General features: G+C 46.5%; 1 protein-coding gene across 2 annotated transcripts in view; it reads right to left on the bottom strand.

Moving 5' to 3' along the window:
• Positions 1 to 6,043, bottom strand: part of Gli3 (GLI family zinc finger 3) — a 271,582-nt gene extending 265,539 nt beyond the window's left edge. The window contains exon 1 of one of the 2 annotated variants that reach the window (XM_060372711.1): positions 5,405 to 6,043. The gene's annotated coding sequence lies outside the window, so the exon portion shown is untranslated. The remainder of the gene's footprint in view (positions 1 to 5,404) is intronic. The other variant, XM_021640081.2, reaches the window with a different exon arrangement.
• Positions 6,044 to 12,206: the final 6,163 nt, after the last annotated feature.

Below are 12,206 nucleotides of genomic sequence, written 5' to 3'. Positions count from 1 at the left end.
AAAGTTTTGAGCATCAACTCTTGACCACAGCTTTGGAGGCCAAGTTTTCAAGCTTTTAGGATTTTCAGATGCAGAGTCTATGACAATGAATTACCCATGGGCCGCTTCTCCTGTAAACTTGCTTATTCAAACAAAATTCTCCTACTGAGTCATTCTTCACCTTTTATACACACAAGACTGTCAATCCAGCCAGCATCCACTGCTACACACACTCTCAATGAGACTCTTGAGTGTGGAATCCCATTTGAGCATTCACAGTTCAAACAGCAGGCCTTGTCCTGAGTAGCACAGCCTGATCCACGTGTCTGGGCAGTGGAGTCCAGGTCTCCATACCTCTCAAGTCATTCTGGCTTCACTTCAAAACTGCTGGATGAGGTTTCTCCACACACTGATAAATTCACTCTTTGGAGTGAATTATGCTTTTTAAAAAAAATATCACAAAATGCAATCAGTAACAGGGCCTAACTACCTCATTCCTTCATTAATAAAATTTGAACTTATCTTTCATCTAATGGGTGAGTTTTCCATCTTTTTTTTTAACGACAGTTTATAACATAAACACTTGTTAGGCATTTTAGTCAATCTTCAAAAAAAACTCTGCTTTAAAAATAAGCAAATGTGTTACACATTTTGAAGTTATTTCAACAGGGACTTAAGAATAAGACTTACTTATCTTCCTATTGTTGGGTTTAATTCTAGAACATAAAAATTACACAAGTACACAAATACGTTGTGTCAATAGCTATTGCTGTGCCTCCCTTCCCCTCCAAAGCAAAGCAAAGCCCCTCTAACTGTTTCAGGCCTGCGACCAATCCAATTTACTGCAGGTACAATTTAAATGTATAGTGCATGCTGCAACAAAACCGTGGGAGGATGCCAACAGGGTCCTTAGGAAAGTTTTCCTCTAAATCTCTGGAAAGGAGCTTTGAAAGAAAGCAAGGATTACAGTCAGCTAGAAGGGAGGGAGGGGACTTACCTCAAACCAGCCAAGCGGAAATCAGAGCAGTAATTCTACAAGTCGACAGAGTACACTTTCAAAGCTGTAATAGTGTGAAGAAGTGCTGGGCAGCATGGCCTGAAGGCAGCACTAATACGCTGATGACTAATGGCTGGGCTAGGGCAGACAATGAATTTGGGGCTGGAAACCGAACAGAAACCATGCAGTACTTTGACAAATGGGCTTTCACGATTTCATTCATTGAATAACCTTTAAACACAAAATTGGCTTGGGTTCTCTTGGGAATGATATGACATGTTGCTGGACAATGATGTAAGTATTTTCTTTTTTAATTATTACTTGTACACAAAGTGCTAGTACACCATATAAGAGAATATAGCTTATAGATACCACAGAGGCAGACATGGAACTCAATACAATATGCCTTTCAGGAGGGGGCCTCGGAGTCCCAATGCCACCTTATTAACTATGTAATGGCTTTTTCATTCAGCTTCTTCAGAAAGCCATAGATTTTCTGAGACATTTTGTCGGGTTGAAATATACACAACCAGAACAAAAACATTTTCAGGTGAAACACACACACAGTGGCAGCTAAGAAACGTGCATTTGGTATTTCAAATGGAAAAAGTCTACTTTTCGGGGGCTAGGCAAAGGGAAAGTTTGTTAAGACAATGGAGACAACACTCAAAGTTTGCAAACAAATGAGCTCATAAAAACATTCCACACACAGCTTCTTTCCAGCAGCTCTCCTCCCTTTTCCCGACATAATTACCTTTTCAGTTTTAAAAATAATAAATTTGGCAATTTCCAAAGAGGGAATGAAATATGTAAAGAGTCTCTAAATTAACAAGTACCACTTACTTCAGACAGCCTAGCCTTTAGCAGGCCCTAAAAACTTAAGAAAAGGATCCTAAGACAGGAAGCTTAGTGAGCTCATAAAACCGTTGCTGGAGCCAGGAACACATAGCATATTTAATCTGCAAACTGTGAGAGTCCACAGTGACTTCAGCAAGATCTGAGGCATGCCCTCAAGGTTTGCTGGGATCTGGGATTAGGGAGTTGATAAGAACTCACTGCCCATGGACATGTTTTTCTTCTGCAGTTAAACACAAATGCATGGAGACATTTGACTGCTGCTTGGCGTTACTGCTCAAGTTATATAAAAGCTTTGCAGCTCCTTTTGCTGTCAATATATCAAAGTTTAAAAAAAAATCATCAAAGTGTGAAATTTCATTTAAAGTCTTCACCAGTCTACAGCTCTATTTCACAGGCCCATCAAATAAAAGTAAAGATGAAAAATACGCTGAAAAGTACTTGGGAAAGTTTGCAGCAGCACTGGGCCTGTTGTTGTTTACTGTCTGCCTTTATTTGCTTTGAAAAGTAGAACAGATCAATCTCCGTGTAGGAAAATATCAGCATGAAGTGAAGAGCAGCAGACTCTCCCAGACTCTAATGAGAAGACAACCTGAAATCACTATCAGAGAATCTTCCGTTTAACAAATACATGTATGTGTTTGTTCTATAGCCATTTTCGGCATTTAGATTGCCTCTCCACATAAACGTTGGCAGAAAATTCCTTGAATCTTCCAAAACAAATCAGACCAACCTCAGAACATGAATGCCAGAACTAAAACCTCCTTCAAAGAACTCTCCAGCTGGGGATTTACAACAATTTCAGGAAGAAGAAAAGTCTGACTTTTAAGAAAATCTACTATAGTCTAAAAGCATTAACATTCCATTACTAAGGTTTCCTTGAGCATTTCATGACTCACTGATTCACTTCTTCGAGACTGGTTTTTCTTAGGGCATTACTGTTTCCATATAAGTGAGTGCATACAACAATGATCATTAAAGTGTTTCCTTTCATAAGCTTCCAAACTGTCCTCAGAAATTGGGGAGGGGAATGCAGCAAGCAGGATGCCTTACACAGGACTCACTCCTGAATGGCTGAACCCAGAGGAAGTCTGAAACTCTTACAACATGCAGGTAATTAAGAAAACTTCACTGGCTTCAAAACAAAGGAGAGTCTAACTTTTAGGCTTTGGAATCCAATTGCTAAATTATCAATTCTTTCATTAAGTAAGTAATGAAATAACTCAACAGAGCCAGGTTCCACCAATGCTGAATTTTTCTCATTTCTGTCTGTTGGTCCTTTACAAATTAGACATACAATAAAAATGTATGTATACCAGAGTTCAATCAAGGAGTACAAGTATGTAAAAAAGCAAGGGGAATTGGTAGGCATTTGAGCAAAACCTGCCAGTCTATTAGCAATCCGTATCTTTTAAAGTGTTTCTGCCTGTGTGAAATTTCACTAGACACCTCTCACATTGAACTTATTCATGCATCTTAAACCAGAGCTTCCCTAGGCTGACTTTTAGAATTACATACCCTGAAAGGATCTCCCCTTAGGCAGAGGGTTTCTAATTAAATAGCTTTTAGTGTAAAATAAACTCTCTGCTCTGTATAAATATGCAATTTCAGCTAATTTAAATGTTATTTCATGTTTGTTTTAAGGTCTGACTATAATCTAACTGGCCACAGAGCTTGTGGACGAGACTGTTAAAACCAATATTTCCTAACGTAAACAAATTCTGCAGATACTCCGAACAGTTTACACTGTTAAAACCAATCACCACTGCTTTAATATATCCTCTCTACTGAAACACTGCTCCTGCCTCAGAAAAATGAAGTGATTCTGAGGCTACTTCACTATTTTAAAACATAGCATTTTCCTGCTTCAAAATAATCTTGACACATGTAATTAAGAAACTGTCAGACTATTATTAATTTTTAATTTAAAACCCAAATGAAATAATTACAGGAATCAATCAATAAGGCACCTATTCAAATTACAGAGCAATTACATAAATACTCAAAATTAATACTTTAGGCCAGTTCTTGAAGAATTCAGACTATAACTCGTGAAGATATCAAACAGTACAAGCTTGTGACATTAGGAGAATGAAGGAAGGGTTTCCCCTTAAATAGACTAAAATGAGATTATTTAAGATGGCATGGCACAGCTCCCCTTCCCCCAGCCATGCCCAATGCTCTCAAGCTGCAACTCTTTTTCTTGAAGTTATTTACACCAGACACATATTTCAGGAATCAAGAAGAAAAAAAAGAAAAGAAAAGAAAGAAAAAAGAAAAGAAAGAAATGGCCTCATCCAAGTTCTGCACAAAATCGTTTCAAAGGGGAGGGAGACTAATCACTTGAATTTTCAGCAGAGTGCACGTACTGGGCTGTAGAAAGCTGTAATTGGGGACAAGAGGGGGGAAAGGGGGAACGAGGTGTTTGGGGGAACTAATAATGCCAGTGGGGCTAATGGCACTGCCCCTGTATTTGCACAGCGGCCGGCCTTCCATACCTCGGACTAAAGGGTCCTTTTACTTGAGGACGACAGTCCATCATTTCAAACTAAAGTGGCAGCTGGAAAATGTGGAACAGCTGGCACAGAGCTGGGAGAAAATGTTTTACATAAATATATGTACATATAAACTGGCAGAGGGCCATGAGCACTGTACCCAGGGCCAGAATCTATCTCGAAGTCTACCATCAAGTTGGGGGGTGGGGGTTAAACGCGGTGCAGGAAACTTCCCCAAATGCTCTTTACACACTCACAGCCAAGAAAGCCTAAGGGATGGCGTGGTACTCAAAAAGGTGCACTCCAGGACACGGGCAACAAAGTTCACCGAAGGATACTAAGTTCACCGAAGGATACTAAGCAAAGGCCAGGCCGAGTGTGAGGGCATGTGGCCATCTGCTGAAAAGTCTCTCCACCGACTATTCAAGTTTAGAATCAATATTAACTCCTCCACACGGGCCCGGTCGCAACTCCAGGAACTACGCGTCCCCAGCAGAGTACCAGTGATCCATACCCAACTCTGCTCAGCACAAATTCGGCCTCTTAAGTGATCAACCGCAAGGGCCGCGGCTACTTTTCTTTCTTTCTCTTTTCTTTCTTTCTTTCTGCCCTACCTCTGCAAAGGAAGAGACGGAATCCCGAATCACCCACAGATGGTACAACTTTCACTTTTCCTCTCCCACCGCGGAGGCGCGCCCACCATCCGCTCACCCCGCACCCCCACCTTCAGAAGCGAAGGCGGGACCCGGGAGAGCCGGGCTAGCTGCGACCCCCGCGCATCCCCAGGCGGTGCGCGCCGGCCGAGCCGCGGATTGCGGCGGCGCGAGGACCAGCGGCAGCTCCGGGCGCTCCCCCCCCCCCCACCTCCCCAGCTCCCTGCAGCACTTGGCGAGGAGTAGGCGACCGGCGCCGCCGCTACAAAGTTCGTTCCGCGCGCCCCGGGGCAGGAGGTCTGCAGCCCGTCTCCGGAGCGCCCAGTCCGGACCCCGAGAGCGCGGGAAGGCGCGAGCGCACGGCGTCGGGCTCGACAGGGCGGGCTGCGGGGCCCGCAAAACAAAGAACTTCGGGCGGGACGTACCTGCGGCTGCGGCTGTCAGGTCCCGAATCGACAGACCCGCGCCGGCGGAGCGACGGGCGACTCGGGCTACCGCGGGTGGCCGGACCGATCGCAGCGCGCGGCCGCGGCGGGCATGGTGTGGCGCGGGCCGGCGGCGGGGCGAGCGGGCGCCGCGGGGAGCGGCCGGCGGGCGGGCGAGTGTGCGGGCGCCGGCAGCGCGGCCCGGTCCGCTCCCTCCCGCCGCTGCAGCCCGCGCATCAGTTTCAGGGATCCTTGTAATCTGATCCCTGTGAGTCACCGGGCCTGAGTGACAGTTCTGATTTGGTTCAACCGCGGGTGGGAGGAGAAAGAGAAAGAAAGGAGCCCCCGACCGTCAAGGCGACTTTTCAGCAATCAGGGCCCATCCAGGCCGAGCGCCCCGGTTGCAAAAGTTGAGCTACGCCGCGCGCGGGCCCTCGCGCTCCCCTCCGCGCGCTCCTGCGCTCCTCCTCTTCCCCGCCCTCCTTCTCCAAGTTTTCACAGATGTGGCCAGACTCTTGTCTCTTTCCCGGCTCCTTCTTCCCTCGCGCGCCTCCACCCACCCTCCCCACCCCCCGCCCGTCCCTCTAATTTCCGCCACTCCGGGGAGCGCTGGGGACGCGCCGAGCAGCGGGACGCCGCCGCCGCCGCAGGGGGCGAAGTTGGGAAAAACTTAGGGGGGGAGTTCTGCTCGCCTTACTTTGCTTTCCCGCTCCTTCCAGGCCGCGCCCGGCGGGGTTCCCGCTCCGCGCGCGGGTCCCAGTGCGCTGCGCTGCGCTGCGCTGCGCTGCGGGCGGCGCTGAGGCCGCGCGTCGGGGCCGGGCAGGGCTGGCGCGGGCAGCCGGGAGCCACGCGCTCCACCGCCTCCGCCCCTCCCGGGTCCTCACACAGACACGTCCAGGCCTGCTCCTCCTCTTCCCCCTCCTTGACCCCGCGCCCGCGCGGCGCGCCAGGCCCCACCCACCCGGCAGGAGGAAGGGGCCCGCGGGTGATGTCACCCGAGCCCTCCGGGCCTGCGCTCCCGCGCAGCCCAGAAGCCGGGGATCGCGCGCTGCCCCGCGCTTCGCCCATGCCTTCTCCCTTCGCTCTCCCCGCTCTGGGCTTGGGCTCCCCTTCCTTCTCTGGAGACCTCTCAGATCACCACTGCCCCCCTCCTCGCCCCCCCCCCCCCCCCCCGCACACCTCCTGGTACTTTTCCCTAGGCCAAGCCTGAAACTTCCTCTCGCGGGATGATGCTTTTTTGAAAGTTCAGACTTTCCTCCCCATTGCATTCATCTGCGTTTGGGAAGTGGGAAGTCTCGCCACACAGCCTGCTGTCCCCATGGGCCACTTTGCAAAGGACACAAAGACCCGAACTGAGAGCCTGGACTTGAACGGGGTGCTCTTCCTTAAGATGCCGAGTACCTCTCCTTGATTTCTTTTAAGGGACCCATGTTACTTCAACATGCTTTTCCACCCTTCAGCCGGCCAGTCCACACTCACTCCTCTTTTCCCCTCAAGGTACTCACCCCAACCTGCAACTTGAAAGCGAGCATCTCAAGAGGGAGGAAGAAAGAAGAAAACCCGAGAGAAATTCCAGAATCCCCGAGTAAGCTAAGCAGTCAGTCGGCCCACCTACCTAGCCAGAAGTGCCTTGGTGCTCTGGGTGCTGTGTGGCGGCTGTCTTGAAAGCAGAGAGTGGGTGGATGAATAGCTATTATAATTTGAAGAGCATTTTGAGAATCACATGCTCAGTTGGAGAAAAAAAAAATTTAACGGGATTGACAGTGGTATTCGTTATTTGTTTCTGGTGACTTGTTGCTTATCAGAAAGACAAAAGCGGAGAGTTAAGCTTTCAGTGTAGAAACCTTGAAAATAAAGTAAGGCTCCAGACACTTCTTAGCCATTTTTTTTAAGCCTTCTCTCCACTAAAACACTATATAAAACAAAAATAAGGGGGTGTAACACTTTCACTCATCTCTGACTGCAGGAATCTCAGAAAATAAAGGTAACCCCAACTCTCCCCTCAATAACTGGGCTCAGGCCCCGGAGCATTCTCTGAGCTCTTTTAGGCTCTGAGCCCATCTGCGGGCGAGTGCAAGAAATACCAATCCTCGCAGGTCCCCGGATGGTTGTGGATTTCCAGTGAGATCATACCTGTAAAATTATAAGACGGTATAGTGTGTGAGAACTATTTTCGTTTTGGAATTGCAAGTTGGTCTTGGGCTTGTGTGTTTCACTGGTGTCAGACACATTGTTTCTGGCATTCGGGACTGCTGCTGCCTCCGCGGTGGTGAGAATGCAAATATTGCAGCGTGATAGTTTTTCTGCTTATCCAGTGGCAAAAGGGACAGCCCATAAATCAACAAGCATGAACTACATATTTTGACTTTTAGTTCTAACAGTCGCCTAGCACATTTTGAGTCATAAGGCTCTTGATTTGGGGTTCTGAAAGGACTGAAACAAAGAAAAGAAAAGCTGCAAAGCGTCCCGCCATGCCATCAGAATCTTGCTAACAACCAACAAGGAACTACGGTTTGCATCTTATGTTTTGATTTCCTCACCTTGGATCCTTCGTGGAGATGGGCAACTCTGATTTGCTGACAAACACACATGTAAGTGGACATGTTTTGCAAAAATGAAAAAAGAAAAGAAAAAAAAAACTGCCTTACTGTGAGTTAAATAATGCCATGGACTTTCAATCCATATTAGCTTCATAACGCTTTCGCCCAGGGAAATTTGGGCACAAATCCCAAAAATGAAACAAGAGACTTCTTGGAGGTAGGATGGGCCTAAGAACCAAAACCTTAAGTCTTTCGCATTGTCTTCCCCCTTTCCTTCAGAAGCTCCCAGGTCATCTCTAACACACTGGAGGAACTTCCGTTGTAATGAGCAGTTGCATGAGGAGCCATTTTTTTTAGCCATTTTAGGGAAGAGACTGTTGTTCCCAGCGCTGTCTGAATTCCATCCTCATATGTTCACTTCCTGCCTTTTCTCATTAGTAGTCGTTTCAAATACAAATATCTTGAGAAATTTTAATGCCTGCAATCGTCTTTTTTTTTTTTTTTTTTTTTTTTTTGGTTGTTGTTGTTGTTAACTTGGCATGACCTGGGATCATTTGGGAAGAGGGACTTTCAGTGAGAAAATGTTTTGCCTATACTGCATTTTTTTTATAATAATAGTTGGTCTGGGAGGACACAGTCCACTATGGGCAATGTCGCCCTTAGGCAGATGGTCCTGGGTTATGTAAGAACGCAGGCAAACCAAGTCATGGGGAACAAGCCAATAAGCAGTACTCTTCCATGGTCACTGCCTCCAGGTTCCTGCCTTGAGTTCCAGCCTTTGCTTCCCTCAGTGATGGACTGTGATCAGGAATTGTAAACCAAATAAAACCCTTCCTCCACGAGTTGCTTTCAGTCATGGTGTTTTATCACAGCAACAGATATGCTGAGACAGATGCACAATGTTAAACCCTTACGATGGATTTATTTTCAAACATCAAGCAGGAGTCTTAACAGCCCTCTCGTTAGTTTGCCAGTGCTGCTTTAGCAAGCTGTTACACAGACGCTGGCTTAAACATGGCATGCGCGAACTTAAAATTCTCAAAGCCAGAATCCTAAGTCAGAGTGTCTTCAAGGCCAGTGTTTCCCCCAAAGTGTGGGGAAAGTCATGCTTGCCCTCACAGGCTTCTCGGGGGGCCACTGATGGGCTATCCCTTGGCTTTCAGCTACTTCATTTATCCTTGCGTGGGTCATCTTAAGTCATTCTCCATGTGCCTCTCTCCACCTTACAGGGATGAGAGCTGTGACCTATACTACTTATATCTGACTTCGTCTTCGCTAATTCTATGTGCAGCCTTGTTTTCAAAATGATAATATTCTGAAAGTTCTGGGGTTAGTATTTCTTTCTGAGTAGAGGACACAATTCATCTCAGCAACATTGTCCCCTGAGGGTTCATCTATTTGGAGGCTTGGTCAGCAATGTACTGGTGTTGAAATGGTTGAAACTGTTAAGAGGTCAAACTTGTTTTGGGGTAGTTAGGCCATTGGGGGTGTGCCTTTGGAAGAGAATAAGTTAATGCTGTTATTACCCTAGTTGTTCTCAAGAAATGAAACAAGCAGGGCCCCTTCTAATTCTCTGGTTTCCTGTCCCATTACGTGGGACCTCAAGGTGTGCTCCCACCACATAACTGTCCGTCATGACGCCACAGGTCAAACTGTTGAGGACTCTCTATCTTCAACTTTCAGCTTCTAAACCTCTACTGAAGAAGCCCTTTTGCTTTATAAAGCATTCAGCCTCAGATACTTAATAATAATAATAATAATTATGTTTACTCATGTGAATGTGTCTACATCTGGGTAGATGTACATGGTGGGGTAGGAGGGGGTGCCTTGGAGCCAGAAGAGGGCATCGAATCACTCAGAGCTAGAGTTACAGGCATTTGTGAGCTGCCTGGGAACCAATCATGGGTGCTGCACAAGAGCAGTGGCCACTGTAAACCACTGAGCAATCTCCAGCCCCGATAATTGGTTCCAGCAACAAGAAGCAGACTGATAAGGACATGAAGAGTAGAATTGATGAAGGAGCTGGAACAGAGAGGACAAATTTGAGTCTGGAAACGGCTTCATGTGCTCCTCTTCATGTTTCCTCTGTCATATTTCACATCATAAATATTCTTGCCCTCACCAATACTACAGTTTTTGTCTTCTGTAGTTATTAACAGTTAATCACTGGGAGATTTCAAGACCGTGGATCATGGACCCTGATAAACTTCCAGTTTCGAATGATGAATTGCAGCTCAAACTGACTTAAGCTAATTGAAAATGTTAACTTTTTGTGCGGCACTGTCTAGAAAGTCCAGAAATGTGCCCTGTAGGTTTCAGGCAAGGCAGGATCCAGGAGCTCTGGGTCAGCTAGGTTCTATTCCCATCTGTGAGCTCTGCTTTATCTCTTGTGCATATGAACTATCTTTAGGCAGTCAAGGAAGGTAGCAGGAGGCAAGTGTATTTCAGATGGTTCATCCTACAGTTTGTATTCCCTGCAATGACAGCCTTTTCCAAGAGAATGCCATTTTTCTTATGGCCAGAGAAGAAAGTAACTGCACAGAGGTAGACAAGGAGCACTTGACTTTCCATATCGATAGCCCTTCATAAAGGCCATCATTTTCTTCCTGGTTTTGGATGGACACCTTCTGTGATGTAAGACTATGATATGTCTTTGCTTCAGTTGGTCCAGCAAGGAGTTTGCGTGCTAAGAAATGAAGCTTTCAGTCAGGCCTCCTCCATGTCCCTCAGTGCTCTGTAGTCATACTAACACATCCTGTGTATGTGTGGCCAAACGGGTTCTCCGTCCTTGAGTGTCACTTGATCTTGTGTTTTTCTTTTTTCCTTCTTCTTTGTTTTTCCCTATTTTCCCTCTTCCTCCTCCTTTCTCCCAACTCCTGTGACTTCCTGTGGCCAGAAGAACACCAGCAAAAGGATGTGCCAGCTAACAGTAAGAAAGGAAGGTAAGTATGCTCTCTCCAGGTCCAGATACTAGAAAGCCAGTTACATGTTATGCAAAAATAACTACTAACACAGATGTTTAAGGATCACGATTTGGTGATGCAAAGAGTGTCGATTGCTGTTCTTAACACTTTAGTGGGTTCAGTTAAATTCACAGGTAAAAATTCGATCACAATTGATCAAACTAAGCTTGAGCTGCCCGTTGTCTCTAACCTTGCAGCATTCACGCCCAGGACCATGATAAGCCATTCCTAGACAACTAAGAGAACTCCCTACCACACTAGGCTACTTAGAACTCATTTCTTTCATTTTCCAACTGCTTACACCCAATTCCTGGCCATTGGGATTCTGTACACACCCTACCAGCCTACATCCATTGCTGGGAAAATATTAAGGAACAGTAGAATGGGTCCTTTACAGAGCACTCCCAGGATGGGAACACTCCTACAGGTACTACATAATGGAAGGGGCAAGATTCCTCATGTCACAGGGCAGCTGCCAGACAGGAAAATGCTTCTAAGGGCACTGTGCGTGGGTCCTTCTGAGGCCTTCTCACTCAACACTCCTGTAACTAGTTCTTCCATCTTCCTGGAACATTGGGATTATAAATGGAACCCAGATGTTGGCTGTGTCCTTCTTCACCTTGGAGATGTAGCTATAATTGGCTTGGACTTCAGCCAATCCCACAACTTGGGAAGATCTAAAGCCCTCTTTTTGAATTTCTGCTCACTTCAGCCTCTTTGGATGCTGAATGACACTGAACTGTGCCCCACACTGAAGTCTTTGCCTGCACCACAGGAAACTACTCGCAGTGGGTATGAGGGAGCTTGGTGGATTTAGCTGATGATTTAGGCATCTAGGCGATGGATTTTTTTTCTATCCCACTCTTTCACAAATAAAACAAGCTTTCTCTGGATCTCAAGTAGAGCTGTTTAGTGAGCAATGCTGTTCCTTGGCTGGACATTCACTTCTGCTGCATGCAGGATTCATTCAATTCTTCCTCCTTTTAACCCAGTGCCTGATCTGGCACCTTGGTGATCATCCTCCATCCACTTGGCAGCCATGCTCCACACCCCCTAAAGCAAGTGCAATCAGAAGAGGCCTCTGGGACAAAAATCTTTCCAGGCAATGTCATTCGATGTGTGGGGGTAAATTAGACACGTTTCCGGCCACAGCGTTGGCTCTTCAGTTGGCCACGGCTTGTGTCACTTCCTTCTATCTCCTGTGGAGCTTCACTCATTCATACAGCATACTTTACCACTGAAGAATTCCATGTTCCCCTTTTATGCCCTAAATAACCCACTTACATGAACTGTAGGTTT

The sequence above is a fragment of the Meriones unguiculatus genome, chromosome 19 (assembly GCF_030254825.1).
Source record: "Meriones unguiculatus strain TT.TT164.6M chromosome 19, Bangor_MerUng_6.1, whole genome shotgun sequence".
Classification (NCBI taxonomy): domain Eukaryota; kingdom Metazoa; phylum Chordata; class Mammalia; order Rodentia; family Muridae; genus Meriones; species Meriones unguiculatus.
This window is presented reverse-complemented; position numbering and strand designations above follow the sequence as displayed.